General features: G+C 35.9%; 2 long non-coding RNA genes across 2 annotated transcripts; both read right to left on the bottom strand.

The window, feature by feature from the left end:
* Positions 1-291: 291 nt before the first annotated feature.
* On the bottom strand, positions 292-7,458 carry LOC114734550 (uncharacterized). Its single transcript, XR_003739177.1, has 3 exons — positions 7,331-7,458; positions 6,134-6,309; positions 292-513 (listed from the first exon to the last, which is right to left on the bottom strand). It is a non-coding gene; the product is annotated as an uncharacterized LOC114734550 (long non-coding RNA).
* A 119-nt stretch (positions 7,459-7,577) lies between these two features.
* LOC114734551 (uncharacterized) lies at positions 7,578-8,126 on the bottom strand. The gene is made up of 3 exons (XR_003739178.1): positions 8,027-8,126; positions 7,695-7,900; positions 7,578-7,596 (listed from the first exon to the last, which is right to left on the bottom strand). It is a non-coding gene; the product is annotated as an uncharacterized LOC114734551 (long non-coding RNA).
* Between the last annotated feature and the right edge of the window lie 15,360 nt (positions 8,127-23,486).

The raw sequence follows: 23,486 nt of genomic DNA on the forward strand, positions 1-23,486 counted from the left end.
ATGTCGCCGCGGAAGCTTGCTTCGGCGGCGACATTGTGGTTGCCGCTGAAGCTTGATTCGGCAGCGACATATGTCGCCGCTGATTGTCATTTTAATTATTTTTATAATATATTAATTATGCAAAAAATTTATTTATATTGCTGATAAATATTATTAAAAGGTTTAATAAAAATAAAGTAATTAACACACAAATATAGTATATTAAATAATAAGATTTATAACCATCAAAGTGTTCTTTATGTCTCTAACTAAAAAAAAAATTGTTCAATTAAAAGATACATTACATAATACAAAAGAAAAATTACGTAAAGGGATCAATACTAGGGACGCTAGAAGTAGGGGTATCTGCAGGAGCATTTAACTGCATCTTTTGCATGAAAGCAGTGAACTGAGCTTGTATTCTCTGTTCCATCAATTGCTCCATCCTTTGTTCAAGTTGCGTACGCTCTGCTTCCATCTTTGCTCGCTCTGCAGCACGTTCTGCTTCCATCTTTTCTCGCTCTGCTGCACGTTCTGCTTCCATTCTCTCTCGCTCTGCAGCAAGATTTGCTTCCATCTTTTCTCGCTCCTCTTGAAATCTTCTTTCAAACTCTTCATACAATTGGGTGCGTACGTTCTCAAGTGAATCACTAGATTGAGTGTGAAGTCTCTTCCTCCGAGGCTCTGCTCCATAACCTTTTCCTCTAACATATCCTGACCTCTCACCAAGAACAGCTGTCAATATCTCATCAGAGGTCATTCGAGCATCACTCTCTAAGGATTGCTGCTGAACGAGCTCATGCATGCGATCCTATAGTTACAAATTACAAATTACATTAATGAAAAAAATATAATTATTTAATTAAATATAAAGGACAAATATTATGTATACATGAATCTCTTCAGATCGCGGATCCACCCACTCTAACTGGCCATCTGCAGTCTTCCTAGTATGTGTTATCTCCCAAACCTGATCTGGGGGGGCAGGCTGTCCAGTGGTGGGGTCTCTCTATAAAGCATAATATACAAAAATAACAAATCTTGAAAAATAAAAAAATGGATAAAAAAATAAAGTGTAGTGAAGAGGCAACTTACTACAGAGAACTCAACCTCCGCAAATGATCGGGGACCACATGTATGCTTTGTTACTTGTTTTGCTCGGTTTTGTGTGTTTCTAGCACTTTTGTTCTACATCAAATTTGAGTAACTACTAAGTATGTTGAATGATATAATTATATTATTCATTTAAATAGTTAGTATTTAGTAAGATACCTTAAATGGATCTGACTGAAAATATGTCAATAACCACTCCCAATCTTCAAAACTTACAGTTTGAGGTGGATTTGCCAACCTTTCTTCATCAGTGTCAAATTTCTTATAGTGGGTATGCAAGTTGGTCTTCCAATTTCTGAAAGCATTTTGCAATGTGGTCACTATCATTTTTTGGAACTTCTCTTCATCTGTTGCAACAGCAGGTTGAAATTTTTCCTAAAATAAAAATCAATATCAGCATAAGTACTTGTTTTGAAAGCATAAATAAACTAGGATATACATTTACTAAACATAAATTGTACCTTCACTTTTAAAATCATAACATCAATATAATTTGTGTAAACATTCTTCCATTCAGCACAATCCTTCAAAGATATTGTGGTTCTAATAACATAACCACAATAATTAGCTAGCTCTCTTGCTCCTTGCCCTACTGCTCTTGTCATGTCATCTGTGAAAGTAAGCTCAATCTTTCCTCCAAATTTAGTCATTAAGTCCACATTGAGCGACTTATAAACTCCTCTACCTTTCTTAATTATATTAGAAGAGCCTATCATTCAAGTGAACAAATAATATAGTCAAAAGTATGTGATGCTAATTAGTTACTTGTATTATATAAAAGTAAAGAAAATTTACCTGCACTACTGTTTTGAGTAGGGGGAGAGTCGGCAGGCAATTCCTCAAATTGTACTTGGAGTGGTCGAGGTGAAATGGTATGTCTAATTGCAGGGGTAGAGCTAATACCTCCACTACTTGTGCTGCCATGTCGTGTGAAGGAAGAGCTTCTCCCACCCCGTCCTCTCTTTAGCCCTGACATATCCTGCAATAATGTACAAAATTTAGATTGTTTTTTATGTTAATAAAACTACTCTTTATGAAGATAGTATATATTAAAAAAAATTACAAAATCTAACTTGTTAAGAATATATTAATAAAAACTACCATTTATAAGGATTGTAGTTTCATTCTGTTGAGTCCTCTGTGGTACTATCACTTGTATCATCATCTTCTATTTCACCTTCAATGTCACTTTCTTCTTCAGTATCACTATCATTACCATCAAGCACATCTTCTTCATCACTATCGTCATGAACTAGTGAATTAGATTCACTATCATCAATAAATCCAGTCTCCATATTACTTCTTTGTGATGGTTCTCCTACTTGAATGAAAGTTTGGGGTTGTACATCATCTCCACACAAGTCAATAAAGATATCATGCTGTATAAGACTTGCATTTAAATCAACTACCAATTGTTGATAAGGCTCTTCATCAACCATTGCAATATTAATATCACTACCAACATTAACATTCTCAATCGGCATATTGAACAAGTCACGTGGATTCGTTTTGACAACAACAATCCAACCCGGGTCAACAATATCATCCACATAAAAAACTTGCTCTGCTTGAGATGCTAAAATAAATGGTTCATTAGTTTGTAATGAACATTGAGTGTTGATACTTGTGAACCCATACTTATCCACCTTATATCCTTCGCCATAGTTAGCGACATCCCACCAGTGACACTTAAACAAGTATAATTTTTTATTCTCTATGTAAGATAACTCATAAATATGCTCTAACACACCATAATATTCTTTATTAGCATCAGTGTCATCACCCTTGGCCATGACTCCATCATTTTGAGTTCTTTTTCCTATTGCCCGATCTTTTGCATGAAAACGAAATCCATTGCCTATAAACATAGAGTAACGATTGACCACTCTCGATGGACCAATTGATAAACTTTTGAGTTCAGGACTTACAAAGCCTTGTGTGGACAATGCTATCACCTATTAAAGAAGAACCATTCCTTCAATATGCATTAATATTATTAATATAAACTTCAAAGCTCAAAGTCTAGAACTTACTCGTGAACGGAACCAATCAGGAAACTCTTTATATTGCTTTTGCTCACTCATTAATCCCCGAGCTTCAAGTTCTCTCCTGTGTTCCCTACATGTTTTTACACAAGTGAGAAAAATATAAATTATAACAAATTCATTCTTGTTAAATTAAGTTGACGTACTCTATGAATGGCCAAGTTTCTTCACAATTTTGGAGCACATACATTCTTGCTTGACAATACTCTTCATAAGAAAGAGAGACTGACTCAAAATGTCCTCTAGCTTCACCACTTTTCTTGAACACCGAAAGCTCATTACTGATATTATTATCACTGATGTCATCATTCCGATGCTGCACATTAAATTTAGTAGGAATGTCTTTCAAGTATCGTGAACAAAAAGTTAGACTTTCATCTGCCAAATATCCTTCTGCAATTGATCCTTTAGGTTGGGCCTTATTGCCAACATATGACTTTAGAGTTCGCAAATACCTACAACAAAAAGTCAAGCCTTATTGAATGGTTTTAAATGATAGATTATAAATATAATTGTAAAGTAACCTTGTTAAAGCGAATTACCTTTCTATGGGGTACATCCAACGATACTGAACTGGCCCACCAACTTTTGCCTCTCCCGCCAAGTGTATAGGCAAGTGAACCATTACGTCAAAAAAGGCAGGTGGGAATATGGTCTCTAACTTGTACAAAGTTATTTCTATTTGACTTTGAAGTTTGTCAAGTTCTTCACATGTTAAACACTTTGAACAAAGATTTTTAAAAAATCTTCCCAATTGTATTATTGGTTCACATACTTGGGGAGGCAGTAACCCACGTATTGCAATTGGAAATATTTCCTGCAATAGCACATGGTGATCATGACACTTCAAACCAAATATTTTTCGCTCGTGAATGTTGACACACCTTGAGATATTAGATGCAAAAGCATCAGGTACTTTTAAGTTAGCCAAGAATTTGCAAAGGGATTGTTTCTTTTCAGAGGATAATGTGTAAGGAGCAGGAGGCTTATAAACATCATTACCATTCTTAATCGGGTGCAAATTACTCCTAATGCCCAAATCCACCAAATCATACCTACTTTTTAATGTGTCCTTTGTCTTTCCAAGTAAATCCATCACTGTCGATACAAGATTATCAGAAACATTTCTTTCTATATGCATCACATCAAGATTATGTCGTATCAACAAATTTTTCCAATAAGGCAATTGGAAAAAAATGCTTCTTTTCCTCCAATTATAAGCCTTACTATCTGTAGGGCGTTTTCGTGTTTGGCCTTTTCCAAATGATATATTACCCAATTGTTCTAATTGCATAAGTGCATCATCTCCAGTTAATGGAATTGGTGGAGCTCTGAGTTCTTCTTTTCCATCAAATGATTTTGCATCTTTGCGCCATGGGTATTTTGTGGAAGAAAACGCCTATGACCCATATAAGATAACTTGCTCCTTAATGAAATGCAATGCGTGTCTTTGTGACAACAAGGGCATGCAAACTTGCCTTTAGTTGACCATCCTGAAAGATTTCCATATGCGGGAAAATCATTTATCGTCCATACATCATAAAATTTGATTGAGAAAATGCATCATATGTTTGCACCCCTACTTCCCACAATTGTTTTAGCTCCTCAATCATTGGTTGTAAGTAAACATCTATTTCATTACCTGGACACTTTGGACCAGGAATAAGAAGTGTCATCATAAAATATGGGCTTTTCATGCAAAGCTATGGTGGCAAATTATATGGTACCAAAACTACAGGCCAAATGCTATGATTGGCACTCATATTCCCAAAAGGTTGAAATCCATCACTTGCCAAACCTAATCTAACACTTCTTGGATCAGTAGAAAAGCTAGGATATTGTTGGTCAAAGTGTTGCCAAGCAAGAGAGTCAGCTGGATGTCTCAATACACCATCATTTGTGTGCTTCTCCTTATGCCACCTCATTTCTTTAGCAGTGTCTCTTGCCATATAAAGCCTTTGTAACCTAGGTATTATCGGAAAATGCCTTAAGACTTTCTGGGCAATTTTTTTTCCTCTTTGCCTGTTCAACTTCCATCTAGACATCTTGCACTTAGGACATGATTCTTCATTTGCATGTTCCCCCCAGTATAATATGCAATCATTTCCACAAGCATCAATTTTATTGTAATCTAAACCCAAATCACGAATTATCTTCTTAGCTTCATAAAATGAGTTTGGCACTAAAGCCCCTTCTGGAAGAACATCTTTCAATAGGGCCAACAATGCATCCATAGATTTATTGCTCCAATGGTTAAGACACTTTAATTGAAGCAATTTTACAATAAAAGACAATTTTGACATCTTCTCACAACCTGGATAAAGTTCTGTCTCTGCATCCTTTAATAAGTCGTAGAACCTTTTGGCATGCACATTAGGCTCTTCATTCTCATTTAATTCATTGTTCATATCATTCATAGAAGGAACATTATATGCATCACATACCATCCTTGTAAGGTTCTCCCCATAAGTATCATGTTCTGCTGCTGTACTTGAAGTCTCACAATCACTTTGACATCTAATAATTTCCCCATGCAAGTCCCACACCTTATAACTATCCCAAAAACCCTTACTCAATAAGTCAACCCTGACATCTCTTCTCGCTTTGAATATGACATTCATACATTTTTTACAAGGACATCGTATTTTGCTTGTCACTCCATTCTGAGTAAAAGCCCATTCGAGAAAACCATCTACTCCTTTAATATATCTTAGGTTGCCTCTGTCTTTAATATCTAACCAACTTTTATCCATTTCTATTTCACAAAAGTTGAAGATTAATGTAAGAAAAGGAAAAACAATAAATATTAAAGTGCAAGAAATAAATAGAAATGAATAAGGTTGAGTTGACCAAGAAAAGAAAATTATATATGATATATATATATGTATCTTACTTCTAAAAAGCTGATTCATTTCAACGTAGTATATAAGCCAAACTAACAAAGCATCACAAAGTCAACGCAAACGCAAGGTGAAGATGATAAACTGTTAACTTACAAGTGACAAGAGCTTTACTACTCGCCCTAGCTAGTGATCCTTTTTGCTTGCACTATTAAGAGATCTCGTAATAATCACACGTACAAGCTAAGTCTTATCATCTTCTGTTGTAATATCCCCCTCCAAAACAGTTTTTTGCAACGTACAAAGCTGCTTAACTATTTGTTTCTTGCAGGCTGTCAAATTAGAATGGATGAAGATCATTATATATATCATAATAAAAAGCATCTATAAACAACAGTACTCAGGTTTTGCTAATCACTTATGATAATTTAAAATTTCCCAGTCTTCTCCCGAGTAATCAAGTTTCCCATCTTGAACAGCAAAAGCAATCCGCCTATAAGATATTGGAAACCAAACATAAAACAATATACTAGTCTCTATATATATGTGTGTATATATATAATATAATACTTCTCATGCAAGTTTTGCTAATCCTACAAGGTCCAAATATACAACTTTTTGTTAACATGCATATAATTAACGTAACAGTATTAATAAACTTCCAATTTACTCCATCAATAATTAACACTTTCATCACAATTTTATTGAAAACTGTAAAATGATACATAAAAAAGATTTCAACATAAGAAGCTTCTGTACTACTCTTCTTCTTCTTCATCTTCTTCGAAGCTGTCATTGATGAGATAGTTAATCACAAGTCACTTCACACAAAGGTCCTTCCCTTCTTTTACTAACTTAGCCACAATCTCTGTTTCTCTATTTATATCAAGTCCTTATCAACATGGGGCTCCCACTATTTTGCATTTTCTTTGGAATATCTGAACTTCATTCTTTTTTATGGAAAAGTGGCAATTGGCAGGGCTCTCATACGAACCAATCATGATTAACAGCATCAAATAGAGAAGGAAATTAGAAAACAACAATAACAAGTTGATTTTAATTTATAATAAATCATGTTATATAATAAGATTTTCTCCCACTCAGTTTCCTGAATGAATGAAACTGAATCATTCACCACCCTCCATCTAAAAGTCAGTGGAATTATTCAAAATCCCCGAAACAATTCAGCACCCATCCATCACCTATGTCGCAACGAGGTTCCCACAATTCCAAATTCACTCAGTTGAACCACATTCCCAGCAGGTGTCCAATCACACAGAACTCACATCACCCCAAATACATTCATTCTCAAAGATCCAAGGTAAACAACCCAAAAGAGCAAAGCCCAATTACCGGATCAGAGTGAGAGGATTCCAGAGGCCAATATTGCCATCGACCAGGCCACCAGCAACGAGCCCAAGGGAGAAACCTTCAGAGGCAGAACTACTCTTTCCCTATGACAGACGATTGAACCGCTCAGAGCTCGTGCACTCCGCGACCAAGGGCAGTTCCCGATCGTCTGACTTGGTTTGTTGACATGAAGGATGTATGTCTGAGATATCAAGTAACTTGGACACCTGATTTGCATGCAAACAGTTCTTGCGCGAAGCCTTGTAAACCTGGAAAATACAAGTCCACATAATAATTATTAATTAACACGGTAACCTTGAAAGGGAGAGTATATATGTACAAATAAAACAATTACGGAGACACCCACGGGAAGTACTATATGGTTTTCATGTGGGTGATTATTGGTTGCTTTAGGGCAAAATTTGCAGTATAATTGCAAGCAGGTAACGCAGAAATTGGGGAAGAATTTGTTGGTTTGATTGCAGCCAGAAGAATGTTGCAATGGATCTTTGTTCTTGCAAGCCTCCAACAACGATTTCACCCAACGAGGATCCACTCGCTTCTCGCAACCTTCTGTGTTCAGCTGTGAAATTTAATGCCGGAGGAAAAAAAATTGGATCTCAAAATACAGAACAAGAAAGGGGGGAAAAATTACAGCACTACAAGACTTCAAGCGAAGAAGAAGATCAGCGCACTTACATGGATGACAGCAAGAAAGAACACTGGAAGTGATGGACTAAGCACAGATGGACGCTGGAATAAGTTAGATGCTTGAAACTTCTCTGCGTGCGTGGCGCTGGTCTGGTGAGAGCGGGGGAAAAGTAAACTTTTAGAAGATTAGGGCGGGTTAAATTGTTTTGGGTTTCAAAATAAGAAACTTTAGATACAAAAACAATGCGCCAGCCTTGCCAATAACACACGTGGCTTCAGTGGCAGGGGGAGTGTTAGCTATTATAATTACCAGGTCCCTGTTTGAACCAGCCAGGTAACATTAAATGTGTTTTTTAACCTTTTTGAGCTAAAATTAATGTGTAAAAATTGGGCATTTTCCAGATTCGAACACAGGACCTCTACACTGAAACGAACAAGCGTGGCCAGCCAGGCTAATGAATTTAATTGAAACCATTGAGCAATAGAAAATATATATAATATGCAACTGTATATGTTTTACAAAATTTAATTAATCACATTTTAAATTAAAAAATATAAATAGTAATAATATTTAATTAACTATATACATGATTTTATTATCTATATCTCTCCACATTTTTAATTAATTATATTATCTCCTTTAATGATTTTATTTCTCAATCCTCTCATACATATGTTCATCATCAAATATTATTATGTCAATTAAGTATGCTCACACTAATTTAATTATAATAATCTCTCACATATATTTAATTATGTTATCTCTTTCAATTATAATATCCTTCTCTCTCTCACACATACAGACTATCTCTCTTCCAATAATATTTACATCTACCTCTCACCTCTCACCTCTCACCTCTCACCCTCTCACCCTCTCACACACACACTCTATATTTCATTACTTATCCCATCAAACTTGCATACTTTTTCATGCATGCCTCCATCTCATTTCTCTACCATGCATAATGTTTTTCTATTCCATCTCTCAAACATTTGGATATGGGATATGTGTGTTAAACACACACTCCAAACTTTCTTCCTCTTCCTTTCTCTCTCAAACACCATATTATCTTTCTTTTAGTCTCTCTCTAACACAAAATACATAAAAAAACATTAATTATCAAAGTTACTTAATTACGCAAATAAAAGATTATAATATAAAATTTTTACAAAAAAAAGATTAAAAAAATGTGAAAAAACTTTCAGCGGCGACAGGAAGAGTCGCCGCTGAAAGTGACATTCAGCGGCGATAGGAAGCATCGCCGCTGAAAGAAGAACTGTCGCCGCTAAAACCACATTCAGCGGTGACTTGAATTGTCGCCGCCGTAGTGCACACTTTCGGCGGCGACAAATTTTGTCGACGCTGAAAGTTGCAGCTACAGCGGCGACAATAATAAGTCGCCACCCTAACTCTCACTTTTGGCGGCAACATACTTGTCGTCGCAGAAAGGCCGACTTTCAGCGGCGACAATCTGAAAGTCATATTTTCAGCGGCGACTCCCTTTGTCGCCGCTGAAAGTGGTCGCTGAAAGTCCAGATTTTTGTAGTGACTTACATTCGGCGGTGGCTTCAACACTGCAATAGGCTTTTCACTCAGCAGATGATTCAGCTTTGCCAAACACAACCATGAAAGGGTTATTATGACTTATTGCCAAAAGCCTGTTTCCCTTATCATCGTAAGAAATCCCAACATCTCCATAACTATTTCCAACTGTGGGACAGAACTCAATCTTATAGATCCAAACCCCTTTCTTCATCCAAAATCCATTAAGTGCTTGAACTTTAAACCAACCACTTACTGCGTTTCCATACCCAGCGAGTTTCACCTTCGCTGTCGCATCGTCTTCACTCACAACCGTCAACTTCGCCGGAGTGTCTGCGCAACTAGGTGGCGCAACCACGGTGAGGTCCAAGATATAGTTTGTTTCGAGCTCAGCGATTTTGTGGGGAGAAGAAATTCTGATAGGCGAACCATTGAAGAGTTCAGATGAAGTTTGAACAACGCTAAGAGGACAGGTTTCGTTGCTTGTGGAGGCTATGTCAACGCCACCACCTGGTCCCCAGATAGCAGGGAGGATATATTAAGAGCCTCCATTTATAATGTTGTTGCCATCAGTGTCAACAAAAGCTGGTCTGGCCGAAACTAAGGCAAAGAAGAAGAGGAAGAGGGCAAACAAGGTAGTCTTCATTGTTATATTGCTTGGTAGTGGTGAGGAAACGAGAAGATGAGGGCTTCTATTTATAGAACTCATTCAATCCTGATGAGTGGCATTTTAGGTATTCAATAATGGTGCAATAATTGTAAGAAAATAATATAAAATTATGTGTTAGTAATAATCATACGAGAATAACATAATTGTCATGATGAAGAGGAGAATTAATTAAGAAATAGTATAGTATAAATGTTAGGTCCTCGGCAGAAGATGACATGTATAATAATAACTGAGATTATTTGCCATAGTGCTTTTCCTTTAATTTTATTATTGACATATTTTGTAATATCCTCACATGAATGGCTGTGTGTCAAAGAAGTCTAGAGCAGCATTCCTCAACTATGAGGATATTGACTTGGGAATTAATCAATGGAGAATTAGTGTGAGGTACAAAGAAGGAAGATAATTATTAATAAGCCCTAATGATAAGTGAGCAATTGAAACCTGTCATCATTTTCTATTCAGTTGTTATGAAACTTTTTATGAATATATTTTTTCTTTGAGACCTTATTGTGATTCTCCCATCAATCAACCACAACGGTTAAAAGCTGGATTGCTACCATGCAAGGAGGTTGAGTTTATGTACTTCAATGACAATTACCAGTTCCACACGTTGGTTCAAATAAATTAAGGCCAAAGTTGATCCTTTCAATTTATTTCGAAAAGGAACAAAGCATTCATGTATTTATTTTATTTATAAATTACTTTCAGCATATCCTATCCTATCAGAATCAACGAAAATCTTAAAGATAAGTGTTCATAATAAATATGCATTTTAATAACTAACAATAGCAAAATAACAAGTGTTTATATTCACTACAAAAAAAATTGATTTCCAACAGCAACAAAATGTCGCTGCTAAAAAGTCATTGGCTTAGCAGCCACTGCTAAAAGACGATTTCAATGGTGACTTTTGTAAGTTTGAACAATGACATTTGTCACCGCTAAAAGGTGCTTTTGGCGGTCACATTTTTATCACTGCTAAAAAGCATTTTCAATGGCAACAAACTGTCACAGCCAAAAGTTACCGCTGAAAGTGATGCTGGAGAAAAACTGGCTTTATCGGCACCACGCCATCACTAGTCAAATCCCACATTGTTACCACATCACCACTCACTGCCACGTTACCGTTGAAATATTTTCAGCTTAAATGTATCTTCTTCAAGGTTCAAACTTGTCATCCCTTCATTCATGTCCAATCTTCTTGCCGTTGAGTTGGACTAGATTTGCTAATTGTTATTGTAAAATAAAATATATATTATCATATTATACTTTTAGCAGCAACATTAGAAAGTCACAGCTAAAAGTTTGAGGCTGAATGAAGAACCCAAAGAGTTTTAGCGGTAACACTAATGGTCGCAACTAAAAGTCAACTTTCAACAACAATCCTAGAAAGTTGCTGCTGAAAGTGAGTCCTTCAGTGGTGATAGAATATGTTGCCACTAAAGGTCTCACATTCAAAAGCGACTTTTTGTGCCACTGCTAAAAGATGTACTTTCAGGGGCAACTTTTTTGTCACCACTGACGATTTTCAATTGCAACAAATAAAGTCACTACATAAAGTCAACTTTTAGCGGTGACTTTCTAGTGTTGCTATTGAAAGTTGACTTTTAACAGTGACTTTTTTTGTAACATCTGAAAGTTGTCGCCGAAAGCCTTTTATTAAATAGTGATTTCATAGGTGAATTTATAAGTGCACATATGCATTGTATAACAACTAACAATAACAAATATCCATATGAAAAATTACAAATCTAATTTATACTCTGATGCAAAAATTTATAATTATTTATATATTAATTTACAAGTGCACATACGTGTATTTTAACATGTGAACCTGACTGAAGCTTTTATTAGTGATAGTGGTCTTTCCATTCCATGTTTCTTGCTCGCAAAAGCAGTGATTGGGAGTTTTTTTTTCCCCCCAAAATCAAACAGTTGTGGTTCATATAATAATGAAGGGCCGTGAAATAGGAAAACCCAGGACGTTTTATGTTAATTAGAAAGAAATTTTCACGAAGAATAAAAAAATTCCTTGCTCTATCCTATCCTGAATATAATAACTAAATCATGTAAATCAATTATTAAAATTAATTAAAGGCAAACAAATATGTAAGAAATATGTTTTTTGATACCCTTATTTATGAGAGTGAGTGAAAAAGTAAATGAGAAAAATAAAAGGAGGATTATAATCAGGTTCCAAAGAACATATTTAATTGCCTTTTGACGAGTGATGGAAGAGTCCAGAGTAGGGAATAATAATAGGTTTACTTGTCATTAGAACTTTCTGATAATTAAATTCTTTCTTGGGACCTCTTTATAATTCTCTATAAAGAGAATACGAAAAAATAGATGTAATCTCATACTTAAAAAATTATTACTTATATAAAAGATAGCATGCAGGATAGTAATATAACTTAAAGGTTACACCCAATATAGATGAGTATTGTTTGTTTGGAGCTTATGTAAACTGAAATAAAACCCCCCATACGTATTTTATATTTCATGAATTATGATTAAAAGTATGACTACAGTTAAGGAAGATATCACCTTCATCGTAGCTTTTTGTTTAATTACTAATGTAGATTAGGATAGGAGTAATAAATATTTTATCAAGTACGTATGTGAGAATTAATAGGATAAATAAATTAATCTGCTCTCACTGATATGCATGTTTCAAGTTATACCTCGCGGTCCCTTCGATCTCTGATGAAATTGAAAGGATGCCGAGTTACATCTAGTGAATTTGTAACTTCTACGTACTGGCCAGCAGGTCCGTACAATAATTTATGATGACACATTGTGAAAATATCGATGCTAGAAAAATAAATCATAAAAATTTATAAAGTTAGATTAGATCCATCACGAGGAATTATTTTTCTAAACACACTGAAACATCCAAACTAATTTTGATACATTTAACATCCTAAAATATTTTGTAAGTTGTATCTAGTTTGTTAAAATGATTTTCGGTAAAAGTTTATTTTCAAAATATTTTTCTAAGCAACAATAAACATCTTAAATATAATTAAGATATTGAGCACTGTTAAAAAATATTTTAAGATAGCAGATACACAAAAAACTATTTTAGAATATAGAATGCCATTCAAAAATATTTTAAGTCATTACATATATAAAAATTAATTTAAAATTTTAAGTGTTACTAAAAGAATACTTCATGATTTAAATGCTACTTAATCCAAAATCATATACGCCAAGAATTTATTATAAGCAAAGCGATCTATACATTTGCGTTAGTAATAGCTGTACGAGAATAATATAAAATTAAGAATGATATAATTGTCGTGATGAAGGGGAGAATCAAGAAATGTAATTGCTGATTAGGTCCTGTCCAGAAGATGACAAACATAATAATTGAGATTTGCAACAGTTTTTCCTTTTAATTAACTTTCAAGTCGCCTTCTCTGTAGATATGCTTATATTTTGACCTGATCACACGTCGTCTAAATGTTATAGCAAGATTTTATTTGAATTGTTTATATCTTTTTATATTTTTTAAATTCAACCACGTTTCATGGTCGAGCCTTTAGTAAGTTGGTACTCAATTATTGTTCACTGGATGCCAAAATCGTTTGTTAATAAGAACATTTTAACTAACGTGGTCAGTTTATGACGTGATTTATTTAGTTTAATGCATGGGCATGTTAATTTAAAAATGCACCCATTTGCATATTTAAAATTTAAAATAAATCACGCAATATTGTATTGACGATCTGCGATTTGCAATATCTCTCTAATTATAAGCATTGAGGGTTTGAAACTTTGGATCAATTATCACATATTTGGTTGTTTAATCTTTTTTTTCTTTTTGCAGATTTATAATATTGAATGCATTGTTTTTTGGAGATAGGGTCATAAGTATGTGTTATTCTCACGGGGATTTTTTTTTTTGTGAAAGTTCAAAATTTTCAAAAGAAATTTCCTTTTCTTCGAAAGTTTACTAATTGCAAGAATTAAACAAAAGGAGAATGATTAAAAAAAAAGAAACTGGAAATTACTAATCCCAAATTAAGTTTGGTAACAATACTTTATTTTATGATACTTAATTTACAAATGACAAGAAATTTTTGTTGATATAATAAATCTTAATTTTAATATATGAGTATCTTCAAATCCCTAACGGATAGCATAATTAATCTAATTCAATTCTAATTATTCCTTATCTCATACTCCATCAATTTTAGCTGCTAAACAAAGCGAAACCAGTGAATTTATAAAAACTTTTATAAATTTATAAAATTTAAAAGCTTTTAAATTTTTTTGACCATGATTTATAAAAACTTTAAATAATTCTTCATCTTTCTACTAAATATAGTCACATTACTACAAAAAATACTAACTATAGCACTTATTTTTTCATTTTTGTAGTATTTTCGAAATACTACATTAACACCTGCTACGGAAGGGTGTGGATATAAGCTGTAGCGCTTTTAAAATGCTATAGGAGGGGGACCTCCTGTAACGCTTTCCTGAGAAAGCGCTATAGGTTATATTCTTCTTGTAGTGCTTTCCTGAGAAAGCGCTACAGGAGTTCAAGGCACTCCTAGAGCACTTCTTCCAGGAAGCGTTGTAGGAGTTTTGCTATCTTCTGTAGCGCTTCCTTAACAAAGCGGTGCAAAAAGTTCTACTTATTATAGCGTTAGCTTAAGAAAGCGCTACAAAAGTGTTTTTCGTAAAAAAAGAAAAGAAAAAAGGAAGTGCTACAAGAGTTTTGCCACCTTCTGTAGCGCTTCCTTAACAAAGCGCTACAGAAAGTTCTACTTACTATAGCGCTTGCTTACAAAAGTGTTTTTTGTAAAAAAAAAAAAATTAATTAGTATTATATAGTGTTTCCAAAACCACATTTATAGAATTTAACATTTCTCAACTGCAAGCAAAATTTAAAGATCAAATATATACAATAAAATTCTCAAGAGATTGTAGAAGTAGCAGCGGAACCTTTCTAGCGGTTAAAGAAAACCGCTAGAAATTTCAGATATTTCTAGCGGTTCCTACAAAAACCGCTGCAAAATACAAACGGTTTGACCATTAAACGCACATTTCTAGCGGTTACCCCCTAACCGCTAGAAAATTAGAGCTAGAAAACTCCCCGGGCTTTGGCGGGAACTTGGCGCCAAATTTGTAGCGTTTACTTTCTAGCGGTTCAGGCTAATAAACCGCTAGACACTGAAAAATTCTAGCGGTTGATGCATGAAGCGCTAGAAATTTTTTTCATTCCCCGAGGAGTTTAGAAATTTCTAGCGGTTAGGCACAAAACCGCTAGAAATTTCTAGCGGTTTTGTGCCTAACCGCTAGAAAGTTTCGGTCTATATATACCCCCCCACACTCTCACTTCTTCAATCGTTCTGGAAGCGAAGCTCTGCTGAATTTTCTTCACAAACATATTTGAGTTCTGATTCAGTTGCAGATCCTTATTTTCAGGTAAAATAGTAATTTATTGATAAATAATTTTTATTTTATGTTTTATTTTATTAATTTATTATGTTATAGCTTATAAATTAATTTTTTTTATTTCATTTATAAATAATTACTATTTGTTGTTATTAGGATGCCTCGTCGACATGGGAAAGACCCAGTTGATCCTGAGAGAGCTGGACCCAGTGAGGTTCATCATGATGCTGATGAGCCATTTCCCAGCATTCATGACTACGATCTGAGCGAGGAGGATATCCTCAGTTTTATGGAGCAGGATGGTATTGAGCGGACTGAGGAGGCTCATTTTACTGGGGATGAGCAACCCCATGCTGATGCTGCTGACGAGGAGGAGGAGGAGGAGGAGCAGCAGGATCAGGGGAATGAGTATCCCCAGGCTGCACAGCGTCCTGCTCCGAGACGTCAGGCTGGTTATGAGGTGGAATTTGTCGGTAAGTATTTATTTTAACTTTTTAAAGTTTTGATCAGTATTTAATTTATATAGAAATTATATTAATTTATTGATATATAATTTATTTCTTAATTAAATTTTGTAGACACTGAGGGGAACAGGTCCTATCGGAGGCTGACAGCCAGAGAGCTGTCTATGATGACGGGCGGACGAGTGGTTGTGCCGCTCAATGAGTTGGGCCAACCGACGAAGAAAGGTGGCCAGTTGTACAACAAGTACGTGCGCCTCCTTGGTCAGCAGTGGACGCTGTTCCCCATCTACGTGCAGGACTGGAAGAAGATCACCTCAGACAAGAAGCAGCAAGGCTGGGAAATAATGAAGGTAATATAAAATTGTTATTTATAATTTTTTTAATTTAAATAAATGATTATATATTTTGTTTTCAAATAATTTAATTGTTTGATTATAATTTTTTATTTATTTAATTTGTTTGTTATTTAAATATAAAAGTAGTTAAATGTATATATTAAAAGTAGTTAAATGAAAATAATTTGTTATTGATTTCATTATATTACTTAAATTTTAAATTTAGTTGAGTAAAAATATTTTTTATTTAAATTACTTAATTGTTTAATTATTATTAAACTTTGATTAATTTATATTTTATTTATAATATTGTTAAATTAGTTAAAAACTAATTATTTGTTTTTAATTATTGAAATTGCTTAATTATTTGTTTATAATTTGTTATTTAGTTAATTTATTATTTTAATCATAGAGTAAATTTATTCTGGGGGAGGAGTTGAGGGCTGACACGATCAAGAGGCTGGGGATGGCATGGAAGAACAGGAGGGCCGACCTGTGGAGGGAGAAGAAAGGTGACGGGACGAGGCCCCTCCAGGAGATACTGGCAGATGTACCTGGTGGAGTTCCGGACCAAGACTGGTCCACTTACGTCTATTTTAGGATGACGGCTGACCAGATGGTATGATAATATTGTATTAATTATAATTTCTTTATTTTTTATCCGACTTGACTCATTTAATTTAATTTTTTTACATTTTGCTTCAGGCTCTTTCTAGGAGAAATGCTAGGAGCGTCAGGCATCAGACGATACGTCATAGGGCTGGATCCAGGAGCTTTGCGATCACTTATGACGAGATTGTGAGTACTTGAAATAAATTTATTAAATATGTAGATGTATTTAATTTGTAACTAATTATTTCTTTGATTTCATTTACAGATAGAAAAGACGCAGCAGGAGCGGGGATACACGCCCACTTATGGCGAGATGTGGCCGATGGTGTATAGACCCCGAGACGGGCGTGCGTCGGATGAGGTTGAGGAGATAGCGGTAAGTAATAAATTAAATATTAATATAATATCACAGTGTAGATATCATTATATTATAATTAACTTCTTTATATTAATTTTGGTAGGCACGGATGACTCAGGTCGATTCCGAGTTGCGTGAGTCTCAGGGGTCTGCCTTGGATCCCACCGCCTCACTTTTAGCGGGTCTTGGCCGGCCGCAGCACCCTGGTCGAGTTAGCGGGCTTGGACTTGGACCTACACCGACTAGGCTGCCCCGCTCAAGTGGCGCTGGCCCTTCATATACTGCTGGGAGCTCTCATGCGAGTGCGAAGCGGCCGGGTTCCTCATCTTCAGAGGAATTGCGAGAGGAGCTCAGACAAGAGTTCGAGGCCAGGATCGTGGAGCGTGATCGTCAGTTCCAGGAGCGTGATCGTCAGCTCCAGACGCAGCTTGACCAGCTCTTGGCAGCTGCTACGGCTCTGCGTCATGTGGTGGTCAGTATAGCTCCAAACATCTCGGTTCCTGACATCCCCGACCTACACATGCCACCAGTCCCGCCCCTACCCCGCCATCCGCCAGTCCAGTCCCAGCAGGTTGAGCGGCCTGCCCACCGTCAGCCGGAGGATTCAGCAGAGGATGATCCCGATGATGCTGCTTCTGCCCCCCACCCATGATTTGCTTTCATTGTATCGGATTTTATTAGAATCTTAATTTTACGGTTTTATATATTATTTAGATATTTATCTAAATTTTATATTTATTTGTTTCCTTTATTGATTTATTTCTATAATTTTATTTATGTCAAGTACTAATTAATATTGAAATATTTATTTATTTATTACAACATCAACATTACAATTTATTAAACACGTTAAACATATTAATTACTCGAAATAATTCTATAATCATTTATTAATTTAATAAATATTTTTAAAACTGTAGAATTTTCTAGCGGTTCTGGGGAACCGCTAGAAAATTTGAGAATTTGACCGAATTTTCTAGCGGTTATAAAACCGCTAGAAAATTCAAAACAGATGGAGAGAAAATTCCCGTTAAACCGCTAGAAATTTCTATCGGTTTGTAACCGATATTTAGAATTTCTAGCGGTTAATAACCGCTGGAAATTGAAATTTTCCGTTAAAACCGCTACAAATTTGTAGCGGTTTTGTAACCGCTACAAAAAAATGACCGTTCCTCCACCCTCCTTTATAAGCTGAAGCACTTCAACTGAATTTCATTTTAACTTCTCTTTGAGCTCTGTGGCATATTTTCACGAAATTTGAGCATTATTAGTCATGGATAGGTCGTGGATCAACTTGCACCGGTCGACTCCGCAATACTTGGCTGGTCTAAACTATTTCTTGGATTTTGCTTTCGCCAATGCTGCCGTAAATGGTAAGATTCAGTGTCCCTGTCCTAAATGTAATTTCAAAAAGTGGCATCCCAAAGATATTGTTAGGGAACATTTAATCTTTAAGCCTTTTCCGCGAGAGTACGTATTTTGGCAACTACATGGGGAACGGCTAGATATGGGTGCTGAGTCAGTGCCAGTAGTTTCACGGATGGGAGTTCGAGTGAATGAGGCCGATGCCGTGAATGATGCTGTGCGTGATGCTTTTGGTGTTCACGAAAGCTCGAATCCCAACGAAGATGAAGTAGAGGGACCTCAACCGGAGTTTCTAAGAAACGAAACTGCTCGGGAATTTTTTGACCTCATGACCGAAGCTGACAAGCCTCTTTATTCTGGGTGTACAAAGTATTCGAAGTTGTCATTCTTGGTGAGGCTGTATCACATCAAATGCTTGTGCGGTATGACTGACAAGGCGATGTCTATGTTGCTGGAGTTACTGGGAGATGCTTTCCCCCAAGCTGAATTCCCTCCGTCTTTTTACGAAGCAAAAAAGATTATTAACAAGCTTGGCTTGAACTATAAGAAGATAGATGCATGCCCAAACGACTGTATGCTATACTGGGGAGATGATGCCAACAAAGAGATTTGTACGAGATGCAAGACGTCACGCTATAAGTCGGTACGAAAGGGCAAGAAGCAAAAGAAGAAACCGGCCAAAATTCTCAGGTACAAATTATTACAGCGTGTTACTTGTTCCGTCTCTAAAAATATTCGGTATTTTAAATTTTTAATATATTATTTTCTTAGATACTTTCCTTTGAAACCACGGTTGCAAAGAATGTATATGTCATCAAAAATGGCTCAGCACATGAGGTGGCACGCGACTGAGGAAAACCTAGATGGTAGGTTAAGGCACCCACGAGACTCGGAGGCGTGGAAAGCGTTTGATGCGAAATTTCCAGACTTTGCCAATGATCCTAGAAATGTACGTCTTGCATTGGCAACCGATGGTTTTAATCCCTTCGGAAACATGAGCACAAGTTACAGTATCTGGCCGGTGGTGTTAATTCCATACAATCTACCACCTTGGATGTGCATGAAGCAGAGCTCCTTTTTGCTTTCCATGATCATTCCTGGCAAGAAAGCACCAGGAAATGATATTGACGTATACCTGCAACCGTTGATACACGAATTGCTCGACCTATGGACGAATGGTGTTGAGGCATATGACTCACATGACAAGCAACTATTCAATCTCCGTGCAGCCTTGATGTGGACAATAAGTGATTTTCCCGGTTTGGGAACTTTGTCTGGCTGGAATGTGCATACTGGGTTGGCCTGTCCTGAGTGCAATTTTGATTCTGTGCCATGTCGCCTTCCACACAGTCGCAAGTGGTGCTTCATAGGACATCGACGGTTCCTTGATTCCAAGCACAGACTTAGATTGCAACGGATTCGCTTCGATGGGAAACAGGAGAAGAGAGATCCTCCTGTTACTTTGTCTGGTATGGATATTTTGCGGCAGTTAGAAGATGTTCATATCGAGTTTGGTAAGAGTGTGGATCCCGAACGATTGGGACGACGATCTCGTGGGACATCTGATACGCAACCTATGCAATGGCGGAAGAGAAGCATATTTTTCACTCTTCCTTATTGGGAATCTAATTTGCTACGACACAGTTTGGATGTTATGCACATTGAAAAAAATGTGTGCGATAATGTGCTATATACGTTGCTCAATGAAGCTGGAAAGTCCAAAGACCATCTCGCAGCTAGAAAAGATTTACGGGCCTGGGGAATTCGTGAAGAGGCTTGGCCTGATGAAAACGACAAGTTTCAGCCAGCTAAATTCACCTTGACAAAGCAGAACAAGGATATCTTCCTCTCGACGTTGAAGAACATAAAAGTACCAGATGGATATTCTAGCAACATCTCAAGGTGTATCGATCTGCAGGCTCGAAAGGTTACTGGGTTGAAAAGTCATGACTCTCATGTTCTTATGCAACAGTTACTTCCATTGGCCTTGAAAAACACACTTCCTTCTGATGTATCGGTGGTTTTGGTAGAATTATGTTCATTTTTCAAGAAGTTGTGTGCGAAGGTCTTGGTAGCGGAAGAGCTTGATCAGCTGCAAAATAAAATTATTCTTACACTTTGTCACTTGGAGATGATATTTCCTCCATCATTCTTTACTGTTATGGTTCACTTGACTGTCCACCTTGTTCGAGAAGCAAAGGTTGCTGGCCCAGTTCACTATCGATGGATGTACCCTATAGAGAGGTACTAGATTATCTTTTATTCCCGCCTCTTTAAATTTCACATTGTTCTTTCATTTACTCGTAATTATTAATGCAATTTTAACTTACAGGTACTTGGGAAAATTAAAATCATATGTTAGGAATAAGGCATGGCCTGAGGGGTCAATAGCAGAAGGTTATTCCGGAGATGAGGTCCTAACTTTCTGTTCGAGGTACTTTGATGACATGGAGACATCTTTTAACCGCCCGCGTCGCGTAGATGATTCTCCTCCCGGTCCTTCCACGTCAACTTTATTTCCTCCTGTTGGGAAACCAGTTGGAGGATATGAATTCTTCAGACTCACTCCTACAGAGAAACTCCAGGCACACAGACACGTTTTGATAAATTGCAGCCAAGTTGAACCCTTCATGCAGTAAGTATATATATCATATAAGCTCACTAGCTTTTACACTTTATATTTGTTTCTTATTGACTCTTCTAACAAATTACACTTTACTATAGTGAGTTTAGGAGTTATCTCAGGCGTCAGCTACGGGGCCGTGCGCGTTCTGCTGACATTGATAAAAGAGTCCACAAAGAGTTTCCCAGTTGGTTTACACGTCGAATACGTAATGACAACAGCCCATACACAGATGAATTCAGAGCTCTTTCTCTCGGTCCGTTAGACCATGCACGGAGGTTTACCGCGTACAATGTCAACGGCTTCAAGTTCTGTACGGTTGCACGTGATCAGGGATTGCTCACACAAAACTCTGGAGTTTGCGGGACATTCGGAACGAGATGTTATGCTAGCAGTAGTGATGGCGATATGCGCTTTGGAGGCGTCACTTACTATGGAAAGCTAATTGACATTATTGAGTTGACTTACCAGCTTTTCACCGTGACACTGTTCAAATGCTCCTGGGCAAATACGACAACTTCACGGGGACTCGCTACTGACCATTTGGGCATCACCTCAGTCAATTTCTCAAGACTTATTCATACGGGGGCATCTGAAGATGATGAGCCATATATCCTTGCTTCTGAGGCACACCAAATTTACTATGTCGAGGACGAGAAACATAAAGACTGGAATATGGTCGTTCACCTCAAGCCACGGGATCTTTACGATATGGGTGATGGTGACATTATTTACGACAGTGAACCCTTCCAACCCTCGAATTTTGAAGACTTCTTTCCTCAAGGAGATGATAATTTGCCACTTATCAGGTACACGTCTTTTCTTAAATTATTTAAATAATTAACTACTAATTACTAATTTTTTCCAAATACAACATAAATTTAACAAATTTTTTTAAAATATGTCCTTTCAGGCCGGATGATGATGGAGAGTAGCAGCATCCAAAATAAATTATTTAACAAATTTTTCGTCCATAAATACATATGTATAAATTAAAATTCGTAAAATTTTTTTAAAAATAAAAAAATTTTCATTTGTAGCGGTTATTAACCGCTACAAATTTTTTCACGAAATTGTAATTTGTAGCGGTTATTAACCGCTACAAATTACAATTTCGTGAAAATTGTAATTTGTAGCGGTTAATAACCGCTACAAATTACAATATCGTGAAAAAATTTGTAGCGGTTATGAACCGCTACAAAATACATACCTGTAAATTAAAATTCGTTCAGATTTTAAAAATAAAAAATACTAACTTTCTAGCGGTTAATAACCGTTACATATGTAACCGCTACTAATTACTAGCGCTTTTATATACGCTAGAAAATGAATAACAGCTACAAAATGTTATAAAACGCTACAAAAACACCGCTACAAATGTGTCGCTGATCTCTATAAATACCATATCTTCTCTACATTCATTTACTCCATCTCTTTTCCTTCCTCTCCTATTCTTCTTCATAATTCTCTCTTTTTTTCTTACTATCTCATATTGTGATTTTTTTCTCTTTACTCTATGGTAAGTGAATTTTATTTTATAATTCATTGTATCTTTTATTTGTTTTTATTTAAAATTTACTAACATATTTATTTCTCCTTTCCTTTCAGATTTTTCTTCTCCACATTTGTCATGCCCTCCTCAACTGATTCAAATACTCATCAACTTAATACTATAGGTTCAATATTCCAAAATATATCATCTTCAATTCAACTATCTTATTAAATATTCAATTAAATTATCTTGTTAGATTAAATTCACTTCTTTTAACACATTCATAATTTAATTACATATTTTTTATTACAAAATTTGAATATATAAAATGTAACATATAACTAATTATACAAATTAACAAAAATTCTTCAAAATAATTTATTTAATGGTTTTTAAAATTATAATATGAAAAACCATAAATTTTTTTTTCTGGCACGGTAAACATTTCTAGCGGTTCAGAACCGCTAGAAATATTTCGTCAAATTTAAATTTCGCGCCAAACTTTCTAGCGGTTCTTAACCGCTAGAAAATTTTCCCGCCATTCTAAAAATTCAATTGGTGTGAAAATTTAATTTCCCAAACATTTCTAGCGGTTCTATAACCGCTAGTAATTTTCGCGCGCTACTGAAATTAT

Source organism: Neltuma alba, unplaced genomic scaffold (assembly GCF_004799145.2).
Source record: "Neltuma alba isolate B1F8T4 unplaced genomic scaffold, ASM479914v2 tig00013110_pilon, whole genome shotgun sequence".
Taxonomy (NCBI): domain Eukaryota; kingdom Viridiplantae; phylum Streptophyta; class Magnoliopsida; order Fabales; family Fabaceae; genus Neltuma; species Neltuma alba.